Consider the following 20,362-nt stretch of genomic DNA (forward strand, 5'->3'; position numbering starts at 1 on the left):
AATGCGGAAATACGTGATCAAAGAGGCAGAACGCTCGCTGCCAGTTCGCAGTACTTGCGTTTGATACTCTTATGGACGCATTTCAGTCGGCGCTCAGAAAAGTATTGAGGTTTTTTTGTGTCTTCCTTTGCCCGAGCGAAGCTGCGTTTTTGAGTAGAAATTAATCCGTCCGATACGGAATCAAGATGAGCAAGGCCCCCCTCTTTCCTTCCAATAAAGTTTTCTGCGGTAATAAAAGAAAGGATGGGTGAGTGATACATGTGAGAGTGGAAAATGTGGAAAAATGATGGCTGACAAACAGACAAATAGCTCATCAGGCAAACACGTCTTTGATACGAGACATCAAAGAGGACTAGTCAACACAAGGTTGGAGACAATGACATATTTAAACCAGATTTTGCACAAACCGGCTGCGTGCATGTGTATCCGTGTCTTTCATCCACGTTGAATGTCTTCTTCTCAGTCTGCTTTTAATGGACATAATGAAATCTCTCGACATGAAATCATCCTCTTTTTTTCCTTTTTTTCTTTTTGCTTCTAACTGCCGTCTGAACAATCGCAACACGGGAACCCAGTAACAGATAGCTGGTCTTGATTGGTCCCAGCGAGACGAGTTCAGTAAACCCTTTCCTGGGGACGACCGGCCCCAAACCCCTTCACAGGATTAGGGTGTGACCTGTAGAAAGGCAGCAGATGAGCAGGGATGGACACACACTGAGCTGGAAAGCCACGGGAGTCTTGGCTGCAGAACATCTAAGCCTTGAAAGAGGGCCGCGGCGCAAGCCAACATGTCTGTGTGTCCGCGCATGTGTCCAATTACTAAGCTGTGTTTTTCCCCTGCTTGTAAGGAGGTGGCCTCGTATGCCACCTGTTTTATTCCAGTTTTTTTTTTTTTGGGGTCGCTTTATGCCTCTATTACAGAGTCGACGGACGAGAAGTGGTTGGAAATGAGAGGATTTAGAGATTTGGAAGGACACGCGACGAAGGTCCTCACCAGAACCTAAATTATGGATGTTGCGGGTCACGGTTCGCACCTTAAATCCCTGGGTTTTTTGGGGGGAGGGGGGAGTTTTTGGGGGTTTTAAGTTCTCAGAAACTACTCAGCTACTGACTGAAGCGGGCTAATGTGAGCTGGGAATAGGGGATATTAGTTACTATAGATTATTTGGTATCATTATGTGAAGTTATTTCAATTAAAATGCAAATATTCACCTGTTAGTGATGTGACAGAATATAACAGGCTGCTATCCATCTGTGCACATAAATTAACCAAGTTTGCCAATGATGCTAAAGAGACGACTGTTCATTTATAGCCTACGACTACACAGGCATGTTAAGAAGTAAAGAAAACTGACAATAGTTAGGTTGCTATTAATCATTCCTAATTAAGATAACAAACCTGATTAATAATTAACAGCATAGTTTGCGTGTGATCTCTCCTGCAGCTTTAACAAATTCACAAAATGGGACTTTTCCTCAGTGGGATGTTTCCTCTTGTTCCATTTCTTATATTCTGACAGCCAAAATTCTTGGCTAAATGTCAACCCAGTGATAGAGTGTACAGAACCTACGCGGTACAGAACGCTGCGACAAAACGGTCCTAATAACAGGAACACAACGACGTGCGCTCCCGTATCTTCGCGTAAACTATTTGCCCTCCGTGTAACTCTGTAACTATAAAACAAGCCGGCAGACTCTGCGGCTTCCCTCCGGAAAATAAAGTCGGGCCACTTCCAGATATCAACAAGGACTAAGAAGAAGCTTTCCTCCGTTGTTAGAGGGAAAACTTTGATCAAAGTTATTCCTCCTCATCCATCTCTGACTCTCCTGGCCAGTCATAAATCATCTTCACTGTGCCAACTGTCAGGCTCAGTCCCATGGCCGTGAAGAGCTAATTCACCAGCATAACGCTCTGAGCCGGTCTCTGCTCTGCTGCCTTAGCACGATGGAGAGACCTACAAATCACTTGTTCTTTTTTTGGACTCACATAAGTAGCCCCGACACACATTTGTAAATAATCTAACATGACCTTGACTATTATTATCCTAATTACTTTATACAAGGACTACAGAAGAAACACGTGATGTCTGTCAAACAAGTCAACAGTCATCGCAGGCCAGGAGTTAACAATTGTGGCTCCCATAAGTCAGAATGATTGATTCCAAAGTAGGCGCAATTACATATTCTTACACACATCAGAAAATATTTTCATCTGGTTGCAAACTGGCATTCGAGCCCACAAATAGCCCGAGTTGAAGGCTAGTTGACATGAATGAGACAAACCTTTTTAGCCTTTAACTCCCTCGTGGACCAGAGTCATAAAATTATTTGCTTGGCTGCACTGAGTTCTGCCAGAATGTATCTGCAATGCTAATAAACTCCATCGGCGCTGGCAGGTAATAGCATGCTACTGTAACTTTTCTACCTCAGCTCAGCACAGCTCAATCAGCCCCCGCCAGAGGCCTCTCCTCTACGAGTCCCCGCGGCTCGGAATCAGCAACTTTCAATCTCGGTGTGTTAGCACGCAAGAAGACGCAACTGTACGTTTGGGATGGGTGATGAGACAAGCAGACAGCACAGCGTGAGAGTGAGAGAACGGCAGCGCCCACACGCACACACACACCGACTGTCGCACATGCAAACACACACACACACACACACACACACACACACACGCAGACTGTCTAATATCAGCTCGGTCCCCGACTCCCTTTAAGAGACCTGAGAGCCGGAGAGGGGGAAATAAATACTCTGCTTTATTACTGGGAGAAAGACAGAGAGAGGAGAGAGGAGGGGAGGAGGAAAAAGTAAAATAGAGAGGCAGGATGAGACTGTACAATCACACACACACACACACACAGAGTCATGACTGGCTCTACCTGATCTTGCTGAATCCCATATAGCGATGGAGAACTCTTTATTTCCCCAAGTCAGCAAACCTTCCTCACCCCTGTCCTCTCATATACCGTCAGCTGACAACGTAGAAAGCGAGCTCACAACACTACAGTGTAATAATATACAAATCATGATGTCACACTGCCGCCTCTCTCTCTCCGACATTACGAGGTAAAGATTTGTTTCTTGTGTCTCTCTAATCAAGAGCACTAGTAGTGTGCAAACAGGTGCCAAGAACAGAATAAGCCGTGTTTGTTTACTACGCCACTCAGAACCTTTAATTGACTGAATTTTAATCGCGCAGCGGCAAGGCGCTGAATTTCACAAAAGGGGACTTACTCTAGATGGAATAATGATTTCCTTCAAGCGCGATGAGATCTGCAGTTTGTCAGCCATGTGAAAACACAGTTGATCTGGACAATACCACGAGGAAAAGCTCTGGCAGGAAGGCTACACTAAATAAATCTTTTAACTTTTGATAGAAATGGTTCCCAACAAGGGCTGCAAGGTGGAGCGGTGGTTAGCATCGTTGCCTCACAGCAAGAAGGTCGCCGGTTTGTGTCCCGGTGAGGAGTTTGCATGTTCTCCCCGTGCAGCGTGGGTTCTCTCCAGGTTCTCCAGCTTCCTCCCACAAGGTCCAAAAACATGTTGAGGTCACCTGCCTTCGCCCTGAGTCAGCTGGGATAGGCTCCAGCCCCCGTGACCCCAATGAGGATTAAGCAGCGTATAGATAATGGATGGATGGATGGTTCCCAACAAAAACTTATGTTGATAAAATGTTAGTCCTCTCACCGGCCCAGTTGGCAGACGGCACAAGTCTTACTGGTTTCCGATTCAGCTTTATTGATCCCATGAAAACATAAAGCTTGCAGAGAGCATGCAGACTTATTTCACTTATCTTTATCTAAATTGTAAACAGCATTTACGTTAACGTCCGAGGCATAATTACAAGTATGAAAATCAGTTTTTTTCTAAGAGCTAGATACATCTGATTTGATTCATTTCCACAACTAGGTGACATCAGTCGTAAAATACAGCCAGGGCCGCAAAATTAATCAAATGTTAATCACTGCTCCTGCGATTAACTGAACATGATCAACTGCAATATTGATGTTTCAAATGCGTGTTCTGCATATAGAAAACTACACATAGGGGAAAAAAACCCATGCAAATAAAATCCTTTGGTTTCAACCTGGATAAATCTGACACTAGAACGCCTTATTTCACTATTAAAAGTAATTTTGGTCACACACCAGAGCTGGGGATTTGCACTGCCACTGGCCTAGTTTTTATCCTGCTCGTGAAGCATTTAGGGAACATTAGCAAATTGTAGCGTCTACCGATAAGCAGGCGGTCAGTGAGCGAAGAGTTTTGGGTGCAATTTTATTCATATTTTGCCCCGAGGAGACACACTGAATTAAGGCGAAGAAGAACCTTATTCTAAGTCTCATTCTGGTTCAAAGGCACGAAGGTAAAAAGCAGCGCTCTGCTTATTTAAAGTGCAATAACAATGTCTGTCTGTAAAAATCAATAAATAACCATGACGATCATTTTGACCGTAATTACGCAGCCCTAAATACGACCATATGGTAAGTGAATGGAAACCAAGGAAGCACGAATGTCAGGTATCGTCAATTTAAAGTACTTTTACATATCTGCAGCCACACAACAACTTGCGATGACATATATATTGTCAAGTCAGTTACAGTCTTTGCCATTGCTATCATCCATCCATGACAAGAATGCGGCATTAAAGACTCAGCAAATGGGATGAAGGATCCAGTAGAATCTGGCGAGCCGAAGTGAGGACAGCGTGATCTTCTGCACATGTTAACATCTCCCAGTAAAGCTCCCATCTGGCAGATGAAAAGAATCTGCAGGCAAGAGCATGCATGCATATCAGAGGAGTCTATTTGCTGCCTAACCAGGCCAGTGACAAGGCCTGCTGAACAACTTGGCTTTTTTTTTTTTTTTTTTTAAATTTAAATGGGGGGAAGATCATTTTTAAAAAAGTCCTGTCGATTTTTTGACGTGGACATCGAGTACCTGCGATCGATCAGACAGTGAAAAATCTCACCTATATATCCAGCACGTCTAAAAGGAATTGATCATTGCAATGAATAATGGCTGACTCCAATAAACGCACACACAAAAAAAGAATCCAGCCCGAAACAGTCCCTCCCACGGCATTAAAATTTCAACTTTTTTAAACAGAAATACCACCTCGGTATTGTCACTTCCATTTACGAGACCTATTCCCCGCTCTCCTCGCCTCCTTCTGCTGCTGCTGCTGCCTGATCTCCCACCTCTTTTTCTTTCTGTCTGACCAAAGTGATTCACCTCAGTTAGCAATCCCTTCATTTCTTTTACACGAGCTGCCAGACTCTCCAACAGGAGTGTGTAAAAGTGACTACGAAGGCCAGGATTCTCTCTAAATCATCCTAGTTTGAAACAAGCCCTGTAGGAAGGAGGAGGAGGAGGAGGAGGGGAGGAAGGTTTCCCCCGACCTAGTGCCATTCAGAAAACTCCCACGAGTCCAGGTAGGTCCTCAACAACATGGACGTCCCCCTGGCACATTCCCTCTATTGCCCCACATATTCGAAAAGTGTATATATATATATAGGCTGGCCCTTTCTGAGAGTGCGGTGTAGTAATCCCACGCTCCTCTGGCACAGCTCCAGCAGACATGGGAACGCCACAATGGATTACTCATGGAAGAGAGGGATTTGCAGAGGAAGAGAAAGCGATCAATAGAGGAAGGTACAGTACAAAAGGAGGCAGGGAGCAAAGAGTTTCCTGAATACCATTAGTCTGTATGTGCACAGGCACAGACAAAGAGGGATAATCAGTTTAAGATTACCATTTTCATCAATACGGTTCGTTTCGGGGCCCGAGTATAAACACGACGAGAGAGAGGCACGGAGTTCTGCAGCGTTGTGTGGAACCGCACTTACTTACGTAGATCCAATACGCTACATAAATAGTGCAATTCCACTTCAGCGTCTTCTCTTAAATAAAGTGCATTCTTCTGGTACGAAACGCGTTAATCAAACCTTCTTCTTCAGGTCTCGAGGCGTCGCCGGCTTCTCTATATTTTCGCTGCGGCTCTTCCTGCGCACACCTGATCCAATTACGGAGCCGTGAAACAGTGCAGCCATTACGGAGCTTTTTCACAGCAGACACTTCCACTTGTCAGAGACGGAAAAGCGCAGGTGTTACTAATAACATTAACGATGGCTCCGTTCCATCAAGTGTCCCAGGAAGCCACTTCAGTGAGTCAACATGCAAAAGTAGCGGAGGCCTCGGAACCGGGCTAATCAAAAGTGACAAGAAAGCCAATAAGAGATGAGGAAATACAGTAAGAGACGCACCGAAAAATATGTCTGAGTTGACTTACGTGACACCGTTTCTTAGTTTGTCCATCAGGGAGCACTTTTAACAGTAAAAGAATGTCTGGTTCATCGTATGTCTTGATGCACTTACACGGAAAAATAGTGTCAGAAGACTTTTCAACTCTCAGATACCATCATTCTTATCTCAAAAATACAGTAACCTGATCCTTCCAACACATATAGTAGTGCTGACACATGCATCCATTAGCTGTACACGGCTAATCCTGCAGAGGTTAGCAGGGGGGCTGGAGCCGACGGTGGGCGAGAGGTGGGGTACATACTTGACTCGAGGCCATCGCAGGGCTAACAGAAAGAGAGAGAGACAACCATGCATGCTCCAAAACATCTACGTCCAGTGAGAGGAACACCAGGACAATCCTACGCAAGCAGAGGATGAACATGCAAACTTTACAACAGGTCACGATGCAGAATCTTCTTGCCATGAGGCAGCAGTTCTAGCTACTGCCTCTTAAGTGCTGATACTTTTCAAGATAAATAAGAGGCAAAACATATTGATCTGCAAGCATAAAACTGCAGGATATAAACATATTGAACTGCATACATGCTTGCATCTCCAATGTACACATTGCTGGTCTGAATAAAATCCCAATTATAGACTGAAGTGTCTCAAAACAAGGCTGCTGGTGCAAAAAAAAGTTCCTCACTTGGTTTTATTAAAGATGGTGTCGAAGCAGACAGCTTTAATAACGAGAGATGAAAATTCAAAATGACACAGAAACCAAAACCAAGACTCACAATCGTGTGTGAGTCATGTGGGAGTAGTTTGCTGCTACTTGCACACACACACACACACATAGAGTGCATCACCCTCCCACCAGGCTCAGCTACTCCTCTTCTTCCCACCACACTGACCTTCACCTGTCACGCAGGCTTCATATTTACAGCCACTAAGGCCCATCTGCCCACATTCAGCCCTGACTGTCAATCAGCGGCAAGCCGACTCCCCCTCTGCCAATCCATCAACGGGTTGAAAGCACCGGACCACAACATCCGGCACAAATGCTAACATCAACAACTAGTGATCCAGCGCGTGACGGCTTGGGGCTACTTTTGGCAAACTGTACTCAAACTTAAGGTATGTGTGTAAAAAAAAAAAACAAGCCTCTGTGTGCAGAAGTGTGCATCATCATGCAGGATAAAGCAATAAAAATGCACTTCTACTCGAAAAACATGCATTACAGGTGACGAATCGAGCGAGCTTTTAGAGGAACAACAGTTAGTTTCTGAGCCTCCTGCATAATGTTTCAATACATGCAGCTATGAACGTCTCTTTTTAATTGTAAGTGATGAAGAACAGATGTGGGAACTAGACAGCCACACCTTCAGCACTTCTTTGCTTTTGTCTAATGGGATGCAGCGACTGCCAATTGTGTGCAGTCAGTTCTTGTTAGTCATTATGTTGGTCCTGTCCAGATACTGAAAGGTCAGATACAAATATATTTTGTGCAGACACACACATATGTGGACACACCTAGTTCCTGTAATTGCTTATTCCATCCCTTCACCACTGTCTAAAAAAAAGTGGGCCAAACGCTCCAGGCGCCACATGCTAAGAGCTCTCACACACACCCTCATTCACACATCCTCTGCCTGCAGGTAGTAGCGCCCGGGTAGGGGGCCTCTGGAGACAGCCCCCTGCATCTCAATGGCATCCACACATCCACGGGGATTTATCTAAATGCAAATCAGCTGCCTTCCCTCAACAACACACACATAATTTACTTTGCATGCTTGAAAATACACAAGGCAGCCGTGTACAGCCAGACAGTCAGTCAGTCAGTCAGTCAGGGAGCCAGCCAGGCAGCCGGGTGGCCCACCGGCTCTGCCTTTCCTTTCATCTGTGCCCTCTGGAGCGCGCTCATTTTCACCAAATTCACTTTTAATTGAGAGCTAATTTAACTAAGCCAAATTCATGCTGGGGGTAGTTGGAGTAGGAACTGAGGAGAGTGGCGACGGGAGAAAGAGAGAGGGAGAGGGAGGAAGATTCACAGAAAGAAGAGGGAGAGTGGGATTTGGAGTGGCAGGTGACAATAAAATCTGCTGTTTGTGTCATTCTCACTCTCAAAGGTTTGAACGGCAAGGAAGACGACGGAGAGGAGAAGAAATATGAGGAAAAAAAACACGGTAGGAATGGAGATATTTCGCCTCAAATGGCCGGAAAAGGATATTTTGGCCACAAAGTCTTAATTAAGCATCTCAAAAATAAACCAAGTTGCCTTAAACAGACATAAAAATGAGCATTTCCTGGAGTTGCAACAATGTCGGTCGAACATCTGTTCATCTCAGTGACCTGCGGTAACCTTTCCTATTGCTAAGCTGATGTGGAACAATGTTGTAAGGCCTCCAAAGAGCCGCGAGGCCCCGTGACCCGTTATGTAAACCAGGCTGTAAAGTGATCTACGCCTCAAAGGTTATCTCGGGTCTCGACGATGGGGAAACAACCTTCTTGATGCGGCCTGATGCTTTCTCCACTCCTACATTGCTGTTAATTAGCCGAGCTAAGTGCACCATTAATCGATTGCTTGTCTCTGCGCTATATCTCATAACGGTGTTGCACTCTGGCAAACGCGATGCGAAGAAATGTGAGGTTCAGGAAGTCACACTTTTCCACTGGTGAAATACTGGTGCCGGAGATAGAGGAGGCAAGAGGAAAGGCGGCTTCACGGAGACGGGAGTGGGTGGTGTACGGACGCCAACCGAGAGGTGGAAACTAGCTGCAGAGTTTTTGGAATCAGTTACACATCAGTTTAACCGTCTAAACAGTGCGTACGCCAGAAATGTTCATCATCACGGAAATAAAAAAAAAGTTCTCAAACACAAAACATAAGCTGTTATCAAGTCATCAAATTTAAAGAGACAAGCGGGGGAAATTTAAAGTTGAAGGAAAATAAAAGTAAAGTTGAAAGTGTGGGGGGGGAGAAAAAAAACAAGACGTTCCCACCGGTGCAACAAAACATGACAAGTGATGTGACACGACATATTGCTTGTTGTTCAGGCACTTTAAGAGCAGAAACAAAGGGAATTTCTCTCAGAGACCAGACGACAATGTACAAATCAAGTACAGCCTCAACAGGTGGAGCACATGCTGCTCACCTGACAGCTATTTAAAATCAGCTTTGCTTCTTAGCTGACTGAGGACGCTGATGCTGTGCAGACGCATGAGGAAAAATGTAAGACGGGGTTCTTAGTAAAGGTGTGATAATGAATATTTGTGCATTCTTTTTTTTTTTTTTCCCCTCCAAGCAATGTTTTGTACTTGGACACAATCGGAGGGGTTCGAAGAAAAAGGTGTGATTGAGACGGACGTGTGAAAATCCCAGAAATTACTGGGCAGCTACGTTATTCTTTTGTTCCATTAATACAAATCACAAATCATGGCTTCACAACTGTTTTTCTGAACGTGAAATGAATTCTAGTCTTGACAAATAATAACAGTCACATGAGTAATGTAGAAATATCTAATATATGCTGGCTACACCTTTAACAGTCCATTATCAACTCAAAAATGTTTTACTTATACGAACACATATGCTAAATTCTAATCAAAATAGGAATTTCCCTCAACAAACCAGAGGCATACCAACATGTAACCTTCACTGTGCTGTAGATACTATGCGACTGTGACAACCCAACACAAACAATAACATCACATTGTACTGTTAAGTACACGAAACAAGCAAAATCCATCCATCATCTATACACCGCTTGGGGGGCTGGAGTCTATCCCAGCTGACTCAGGGTGAAGGCAGGTTCACCTGGACAGGTAACCAGTCTATCACAGGGCCACACTTAGAGACAGACAACCAAGCACACTCACATTCACACCTACGGACAATTTAGAATCACCAATTACCCTCAACATGTTTTTGAACTGGGCTGCAGGGTGACGCAGTTGGTCGCACTGTTGCCTCGCCTCAAGAAGGTTGCCGGTTCGCGTCCGGATGTGGGCACCGGAATCTTTCTGCGTGGAGTTTGCATGTTCTCCCCGTGCAGCGTGGGTTCTCTCCGGGTTCTCCGGCTTCCTCCCACAGTCCAAAAACATGCTGAGGTTAATTGATGATTCTAAATTGTCCGTAGGTGTGAATGTGAGTGTGGCCCTGCGATAGACTAGTGACCTGTCCAGGTGTCCCCTGCCTTCGCCCTAGGTCGGCTGGGATGGGCTCCAGTCCCCCACGACCCTAGTGAGGATTAAGGTGTATAGATAATGGATGGATGGATGTTTTTGGACCATGTAGGAGGAAGCCGGAGAAACCGGAGAGAACCCACGCTGCACGGGGAGAACGTGCAAACTCCACGAAAGATCCCAGGTGTCCTCACTGGGACGCGAACCAGCGACCTTCTTGCTACGAGGCAATGATGCTAACCACCGCTCCACCCTGCAATCCTTCGAAACAAGCAAAATCCTGCGTGAAAATGCATATCCTAATCAAAAAGTTTGACAATGCAGTGGTAAATTTAGCAAAGAAAATAGAGAATTTATTAAAAATTTGTCCATGTTTGTAAGAATGCTGATTCTCTCAACATTTCTACATTTTCATAACAAAAAGCCCTGAAACATTCTACAATACAACAGCTCCGGTAACAACTTAGAATATTTTTGTGAAGTTTTGTATTTCATCTTCAGCTTCTCGTGCTGTACTTGCATATTTATTTTTTTCTGTTTTTATAAAAAGATCATGTGTAAAATTCTAACTTTATAATGTGATATTTTGTAACAGCAGTAATCAAGCGTGACTCAAGTCAGTGAGCAAAATTTTAAATCGATGTTTAAACAATTAGCAACAATTAGGAAAATAACAGCCTGCAAGCAAACGAGCCTCATGTCAGTGTCATGCTGTCAGCTCTAAACACAACTGTGCAAAAAAAAATCCCCAAATCTATGAAAAATACAAGTGGAGCAGTGTGACGTGCAACTGTCAGTCTCTGGAACAGAAGGGTTTTACTGATGTCAGGACCTGCTTCAATAAAGGCTTCAAGTCTCCCAAAAGGCCTTAGAAACCAACTTCTCAGGAGGAAAAAAAAAAGAGCTCACACTAGTCTGGAGCCGGCATTCCTAGGGCCGTCCTTGAAAAGATTGACAGGCAGCAACGAAACAGAGGCTAACAGGAAGCGGTATGTGAGAGACGGACAGAGAAGGGGAAAAATATAATGAGAAGACAGTGGGAAGCAATGTAGAGCGAGCCAACACGGACGGAGCGGGTGCTGGAAAGGGATGGAAATATCTGTACGAGGAGTGACAAACCGATCGAGGGACATACAAGTGTAGTGCACTTAACGAGAGCAGACGGAAGGCAGGCGCCGAGAGCCGGAGACCAAAACAGAGGGAGACAAACAGAAACTGTACAGGTGAGGGAATCCCGATTACAGCGTGACCTCGTTAACCCCAGACGCTCGTTAGAGTCTTGTTAGAGCAGCATTCTCCAGGCCCATCCTCTGTCACACCTTCATTAAGTCCATCGACCCACTGTGCTTATTAAACACATTCATTACCCCAAGTATTGAACCGCTGCTGCTATCGCCGGCCCCGAATGCATCACGGGGGGGGGAGGCAGAAGGGTGACGTCTGGTTGAGGGGTGAGATAGTGTATTGGGGGGGGGAAATGTTGAGGTGGGTGATGCACACCAACGGACCCGCAACATCTATAGGCGATCATGCAGACACACACACATCTCTGCCTGTTATCAATCATCACTAATGAAGTCAGTATTTAGAGTGGATTTGGTCTCTCAATCATGAAGAGACGGCGGGGGAGAGGGCCACAGAGGGGGAGAAAGAAAATCGAGAGGGAGGATATGGCTTGTTTGAGAGAGGAGGAGAGTGATGGGATGAGTAGCAGGACTGTGAGCATGAGCAGAGGACAGCGGAGTTTAAAATAAGCTGACAAAGGCAGGTACACTTTCTCTCGCAGTCTTGTGCTCTCCTGCGCCACGCATCTGTCTTTTCTCCATAAAGCAGGACAGAAGTGAAGCCCGAAGGAGGACGATTCATCACGATGCACACAAAGTGGTCCGCTGGGCTGAAGGCGAGGCCTCCGTCCTGATTCGGGGCTCTGGCTTTAAATGATGACATCATTTCTGCCCTTCTCAAACAAAAGGAAAACTCATCATCAGAGAGAGAAGGAGAACGGGGAGGAAAAAGAGAGGGAGAGTGCAAAGAGATTAAGAAGAGTAAAGGCATGAGCGAGGTGTCGGAAAGGGCCATGAATCATAGTGACATCCCTGGCTGGGTGTCAGGGGCTGCTGCTGCTGTCTGGAGCTGGATAAACAGAGGGACTCTAAAGCAATGCTCTTTAAACATAGTCCAGGTCAGAGCCCGCCACTGGCCCTCTGGAAAACTGAACCGGGGAGCCAAATTTTTCCCCCTAAATTGATGGTCAAAAAAGTTACCGAACGCTGCTGTGACCTTCCCAACTTGCCGCCGACTATCGACCAAGCCTCCAAATATAACATGAGGAGTTATCGTCGGCGAAAGCGGGTTTGGAAATTTTACACAAGCTCACAAAAAAGGCTGAAAGTAAACAACACTTCACCGTAGGACTGCCATTAATGATAATTTCTACCATCAATTAAACTGTTAATTATTTTCTCAGTTAGTTGATAATTCGTCCTGGCAAGCAGCGCAGCTTAGTTTGTTGTAGATTAATCTATCCAACAATTACTTTCTCCATTAACCAGGTTGGTGTATGACACATCAAAAACAAACATTACAGTCGACGACAAACAACCCCAACTATCATATCACCGAAATCCACAAATCTGCTGCACGAGGGAAATGTTGGGCATTGATTGATCGTTATTGTAAAGCAACTAATAGACTAACTGATAAACCTACTAGCTCTACTCATCTCCCTCTCCTGTTTCCTTCCCTTTTTCTGATTTACAAAAAGGTTGTTAGCCTTGAAAATCTAAGTGAGTTGTTAGCCTGAGGGCAGGGCAGATTTTTTGCACAGCCAGTGCACTAGTCACCCTGTGGGGGGAGGGGAAAAATAAATAAATATATACATGTTTCAAGCAAAGGGAGAAAAAAAAAATTAAATGCAGGTTTCATCTCAGCTTTACCCCCCGTCATGGCCGCCAGTCCCTCCACGCGCTCAGCCGGGGAGTGAAGCAATGAAGAGAAAATGAATAGAAATGGAAGTCACATTCACATTAACATTCTTCGGTGCGTTTCTGGCTCTCCGGTAGCTGCAGGCGAATGCTTGATAACGTCACGGAGAGGAGAGCCGCTACAACATCTACAGTACTAAGAGATTATGTATTACCACCGCAAAGGCCATTCAGAGTTACCGGCTACAGGTTGAGAAAGCACTTATTTTTCATTTCAATAGAATTCAAATTCTTCCACAAATTGCATGACATTCAAAAGGTGCAAACAGCAACCGGCCGCTTTACAGGACTCATATTTGTGCAGGGAAAATATTGTAACCTTAAGTATCAACAGGTTGTGAAGCGTCATTCCTGTCCAAATCAAACCGACTTTAAATTACTTTCTCGTGAATATTCCTTTCTGCAACCTGTCGCAGGTACATAAACCACAAAGAGAGAGAGAGAAAAAAAAAAGCACGGTTAAGGAAATGAGAAATGTGTGTGACTCAAATATTTATTAATATCCTCAAGTTTTCAAAAACACTTCAGGGTCTTTTCATGTGCAGTCTAAGTATTAGAGGAACACTGTTGCATTCAGCCGCCTGATCGCGGCTCTTATCCAGTCCTGCTACGCCCTCTGCAGGTGAAAACCGAGCACAGCGACCACGAGCGCCTGCACTGTGTTTGTATGGTGCTGTATAGGTTTAGCAGAGTGCAGATATGAGCCCTGGGTACAATTAACGGTGGTTTGACTTGATCCCAGATCCAGAGTGTAATCCTAATACGTTATTTGTCCCCTCAAAGGGGCAATTTGAGGTGAGGGGTTGCAAAAAATGCCCAAAATGATTCAATCATGAATAAAAACAATCAAAAAGAAAAACACAATCCCCCCCTCCCCCGCTCTGGAATGATGATGATAAATGAAGATGACGGTTAACAGCAGCGTTCGGTGCAACAAAATCCCCTCAAAAATGTCCAACAACCCAAAGGCAAGTGCATTTATCAACGTATAAACAAAGCAAGTCTTCTGCGCCCGTTTCTCATGGCTTCTGGAATAAAACTTTAATTCCTACTGTTTGTTTTTACATGCAGGCGATCTAAAAGCCATTCCTGGTGCACAAGCTTCAAGGATGTGTGTGGAGACAGTTATTAAGCTGTGTAAGGAATCTCTGTTTTTCCAGTAACTTCAGCACTGAGGGAGAAATTGGAATATGTTTTTTTCTCTCAAAATGATGTAAAGCAGCACATGAATAAAGGATGCTTCCAATAACAGAGGTGTAAAACTTAATGTGTAGTTTGCCGCATCGAAGAATGTCAAGACGCGATGAGAACACCATCCCATCACAGTGTTTCTACTAACTTTCTTTCCCCCTCAGGCTAAAGAGCTGTTGACCATCTCCTCATTCTGTGCCTGGCAAAAATAAAGTTCTGAAACTAACTTCTGCTGGCAAACACTACTATTACCGCTATTACTGCTCCCTTCAAATCAGCAAAGAGAAATGTAGGCGTTACCACCAGAAGTCTCCACTGCTCTCCATTTCTGCCGAGCGAAGACGTCCGACTAAACCGGTGTCATTTTTTGGCATTCTGTCGCCGTTCAACAACAGAAAGTCAGCAGGGTCGGCTGTCCCACTTCTAATTTACAACGTCTGTCATTCACTTGACTTTGTTTTCTTTCCGCAAGGTTAATACTTTTAACATGTCTGTGAGCCACTCAGGGAATCCACGAGAGCGTCCTGCCACACCGAGGCGTTTAACTTCTTCTTCCCAAAGTAATTTAACCTGCGTTATTGACAGACTCCAGGAAAGAAAAAAAGAAAAAAAAGGCGAATGTTGATGTCGACTCTTTTCCCCGGGTAACTAATATTGAAGAGAAAACACTGTAGCAAGGTGAAATATCGCTTTAGAGGAACACTTCACAGGGCTCACATTTGCAAAAGTGCTCTCACTACTTTCTTCCACTTCTTTCTCTCTCTCTCTCTTTAAACCTTGTTTTGTTCTGGGGCAGGAGGCAGAGGGAACATATCGACGAACCCTGTGTCTGAGTGCAGCCGGCTGTCCAAGTTAAAGTCAGTGCTCATTAATGCATCTGATTACTCTTCAAGCAAAGGCCGAACAGCTACCGACCCACACACACACACACACACACACACACACAGAGGAGCTTTTTGGGAACATAGATCAATACAGAGGCACTTCAAAAGAGCAATGAAGAGGAGGATATCGGAGAGAGCAATGTGCTGTTAACTCCCGACTACATACTGTGAATACAAGGGGTTGGTAATGGTGGAGGGAAAAAAACTTTTTTTTTAACTGTATAATTCATATAGTTTATTACTTTACAAACAAAGCTTCGCCCTAATGAGTCAGTCAGACACGGCGAAGGCAGCCACTGGCAATTATTCCGTATTAATTAAACTGCTAATTATTTTTTTTCCATTAATCAGTTCAGTGTTCGGTCTATAAAAGGCCATAAAAAGGGGGGAAAAAAAAATAAATGCCCATCTCTCATGGGCCACTGCCAAATTTCCAGAAGTGAAATATTTAAAAAGCTCGCATTGTCTGGCCAACAGTCAAAAAGCTGAAAGTATTCGACTTAACTCTCCTGTTTTGTTGATGAAGACCATGTAACATGAGTGAAGTATCCGTCTACCTGTCTGGATGTCTGTCCAACGGTAGCATTCAGATTATTACTGAGCACGAACCATGAGAAGCAGGAACCAGCTGGACATTTTTTTCCCCCTCAGAAAAATATTTGAAGGTACTCGTCTTATAAACAAACTTATGTTTGGATATAATATTACTAATGAAAGCACAATGTGTTTATCCTTGAGGTCTAACAAACCTGTTGAGCGCATTTCTTTCCCCCCGCCCAGACAACAGTGGCAACTTTTGTGAGATTTGAAATTCTGCTTTGTTTACATCCACGCCGTCGCCCCGGCGTGCCAGACACAAACAGAACAAAGACTCGACTGCGCAGGCTGCGTTTCAGCAATTAATCCATTTTCAAAATTGTTACTATTTACATCGAGAAGAAATAAACAGAGCGATAAGGAGGATTTACAGCGACGACGTGTTCAGAAATAGAAAGAGAGGAGATGAAAGGAAAAGAGGGGATGATGTAAATGTGTAATAAAACATACAAAAAGCAGGGAGAGAGAGAGAAGGGAGGAGAGGGGATTTAAGACTTTATGGTTCATATTCCTACTGACAAAATGTAGACGGACAACAGACATCTCCATCTCTCCGCAGTTTGGTAAGAGCAAATTCCTTCTCGACCTTAAGTACATATGGCTATGTCCAACATCCACAGAGGCAGAGACAAACAAACAAGAGTAAAAAGACAAGGAGAGAAAGCTAAAGAGACTCCTTGATGACATGAAAGCACGGAAATTCTGGAGCTTTTCCTCGCTCTGACAGACATAATCCAGCGCCATTAGCAGTTAAACTGACTAAATACATCACATAGCATCTGACGTTCGACATCCTGAAAAGTCTAAACGCTTGTCTGAGAAGACTCGAGGGGATTGGAGGAGATGGACAATGCATTGTGTGTGTGTGTGTGTAATTCAGTTTGTGTGGCTGGTCAGAGTGGTTCTATTTATCTCTAATTACAGTCAAATACACGAACAAAGTTTCCAGAGGAGATTCCAGTGCAGCTGGCAGCGATTCAATCCGCCCGCTCCCATGTGTGTGTGTCACTTTCAGTGTTTTAACTAGGCCTCTGTCTGTGTGTGTGTGTGTTTGTGTGTGTTGGCTCATGTCAAAAGGTCTATCCCATAATAACTGACAGCTATCATTATCACTTCCTTTGTCTTTGCTCTCGCTCTAATCCAGTTAATTAAATCTGCTAATGTCAATATACAGTTTAATCTGCGATTACGCGTGATTGGACCGGAGGAGCCTCCCTCGGCCAACTACTGACAAGCTGGACAGGCAGCCAATCAGGGCCGGAGATGAGGCTTTCACTCGCTGACCTGTAGCCAAGAAACACCGTCCACACACACTGAAAGTTCATCTTTTCCAGTGTCCCACGTTGCTCCACGGACAAACACATCTTTCCATCCCCAACGCCCACACCGTGGTTGGGGGGGAAGCTCAAAAACATGGTGAAAGCGCAGGAGAGCCGCTCTGATTGTACATGCAGAGTGGTAATTACACCTAAATTGAGGGCACATGGTAATCTATGTTAGGTCATCTCTAATTCCACTTACATTTCCACATTTTGGACTAATTAAAATTGTAAATAATCAGAGCCCGGGTGTGTAAAGAGAGAGAGTGCGCACATCGTCTTTTTAGATGAGCCGGTTGAAGAATGTTCCCATCACATTGCAGGAAAATTAAGTGCACACGCTTTGATTTTAACAAGACAGAAGATAACGTTCTTTTTTTTTTTTTAAGAGACAGGAAAAGGGAGCGGAAAAAGTGCTTCCACAGCAGAAATGTTTGCAGATTGCGACGCGTTTAATTGAAAGGAACGTCGGAGCGAAGTTACCGACACAGAAAGACGGGTGACGAGAGGTTTTTTCCCGACTTATACTTCGTCCACCGGTTGGTCTGTGAAACTGACAGAACTCCGAGTTAAACTTTCAGGGCTGACTCTCCCCCCTACGGCAAATTGAAGTGAGATGAGGAAAAGGGGAATTTGCTATTCTCAGAGCTTTTGCCCTTCGAGGTGGTGGGAGAGAACAGAATATGAATGGGAAGAGAGAGAGAGGAGGGGGGGGGGGCAAAAAAAAAATACTTCAGAAGATGAAAACAAGCCTTGAAAGGCAACTGGTGCAATATAACCAACTCAGGCATAAATACTGGATGAATGCCAATAAAGAATGCAGGGCAGATGTCAAAAGAAGAGGTGCACAGACACACCGGAGTCACCTGCTTTTCACACAGTGCTCTTAGCCCAGGGTTATCCATAGCCCCGGGCTGATTTGGCCCCCGGCTGACAAGCAATAAAAGGAGCAAGCTTCAATTTGTCAACTGTAAACAAAATTTGGAGACACGAGTCAGTGTACAGATATCCACAGCAACTTTTAACTGTTATAATTGCTTAAAAAAAAAATAACTGAAGCGCCGTTTTGTACGATAATCACGGCAAGAATTCATCCAGGATCCTTTAAAAACTGTGAACAATTGTGCATCTTGCATTATAGAAGAACACCAGACAAAGTCTCCAAAACTTCCTCTCCTTCCCCGATATTTCCTCGGCAAACAAAAAACCAACATTTAGAATTTGGTGGTTCCAATTTATAACAGCAAACAGCAAAATAGCAGAGATACTTCTAATAGTGTTGTACCACTAGTGTTCAAATATTTCCTTAATGTTACACCAGCATTTTCAAAGAGGTTGTGCCCTCTTGCCACCAAAAAAAGCTATTTAACCACCCACAGATCCTGATATGGTCTTAACATAGAGACAACAAACCCTCCAGCATGGAACTGAAACCACAACCACAGCAGCAACGAAAAAAAATAAAAAGAGGGAAAGAAAGAAAAAATGTATGTGGGTGTGCACATGACAAAGAGAAAAAAAAAGGGAGAGGGTGAGTGAAAGACCACACAGAAACATCCTGCAGCCATTCAATTATTCCATTTTAGAGGAGGCGGGGAAAGAGAGAGGGCAGATCAGAAGGAGTGAACGGTTCATCCTCATCTGTGATTGATTAGGACTGACAGGGAGGAGGAGAGGAGAGGAGAGGAGAGGAGAGGAGAGGAGAGGAGGAGAGGAAGAGGAGAGGAGGAGAGGAGAGGAGAGGCTTTACAGTGTAGTCTTAAGAGGCTTTCTCTACAGTCCCATGACTTTACGATTTATAGCACACTAAAAACCAAAAAGCCCATCTCAATGCTGTTTCCTGGATCAATTCACGTAGAGAACAAGGGTTGAGCCCACACAATGGTCCCACAAGTGTTCAGTCATTCATGTCGTGCATAAACCTTTCAGAAAAGCCTTTTTCCATGCAGCCTCAAACCTTTTAGTTGCTCTATGAACAGCAGACGTAGTGTGAAATAAGATCCTCAAAGTGCAAGAGGTTGAGTCACCTTCTGAATTCTTCATATGGGATGTTTAAACCATGAGTTATCGCGAATTAAAGCAAACATCAAGCCTGTATCATTTGATGTCAAACTCTAAATGAGTAAATCCAAAGCAAAAACCTATTAGCGCTGGTGCATATTTGTGGATCGCACAGAACCGGCCTCATTTGGAGACTGTAATTACAGCCATTTTCCCACAAAGCAACAAAATCTGTTTTCTTTTTTATCCGAAAAGTTGGAGGAGAGAACCTTAGGTAGCCTTCCAAGCTGTCGGAGAGAGTAAGTGGTTTCTGGGTCGTCTTAACTCCTGGCAAAGTTAACGACAATTTTAGGCCAAGCAACCAGCACTAGACATAACAATTCCCACATAAGCTCAGCCCATTTCTCTCTGCCCTAATGACAGGAAGCTAAAATAACTGCAACGCTCTCACGTCTGAAAAATGACTGTCTGAAATTGATACTGCCGCGCTGAAATGTTATCAGCAGCAGATATTAATCTCTCCCCTAGTGGTAATCGCTAATTTCATATACTATTAAGTTGATGAATGGGGTTTTAACAAACTGGGCTATTGTTAACAACTTAAAGTGGACTAATTCATCAAGGTCACGATTACTCATGGACTCCAAAGAAATATTAGCAGGAAAAAGGGCGAAACCATTAGTGAAACGATGAAGATCACATAATAGGGGGCTGGGAACAGACAAACCAAATAACAATGAGAATCATTTGCATCAGAGACATGTAGCTGTGATTTGACAAAACCCACAACTGGGGCTTTTGAATCAACAAGCTGTGGCCTACAAAAGGGGAAGCGGTTGGCAGGCCGTGTTCACAAATTGGAAAGCAGTGACACCTAGTGGTGGTTTGCGGTAGTTCGCCACTATCTTTTGCACCTGCTGTTTTTATTAAAAGAAATATGATATGACAACGCTTC

The 20,362-nt window shown here is 44.2% G+C and overlaps 1 protein-coding gene across 1 annotated transcript in view; it reads right to left on the minus strand.

Annotated features, from left to right (window-relative positions):
• Positions 1-20,362, minus strand: part of fbxl17 (F-box and leucine-rich repeat protein 17) — a 224,888-nt gene that overhangs the window by 198,380 nt on the left and 6,146 nt on the right. The gene's annotated exons all lie outside the window — the stretch shown is intronic.

The sequence above is a fragment of the Stegastes partitus genome, unplaced genomic scaffold, assembly GCF_000690725.1.
Source record: "Stegastes partitus isolate 25-593 unplaced genomic scaffold, Stegastes_partitus-1.0.2 Scaffold460, whole genome shotgun sequence".
NCBI classification, from domain to species: domain Eukaryota; kingdom Metazoa; phylum Chordata; class Actinopteri; family Pomacentridae; genus Stegastes; species Stegastes partitus.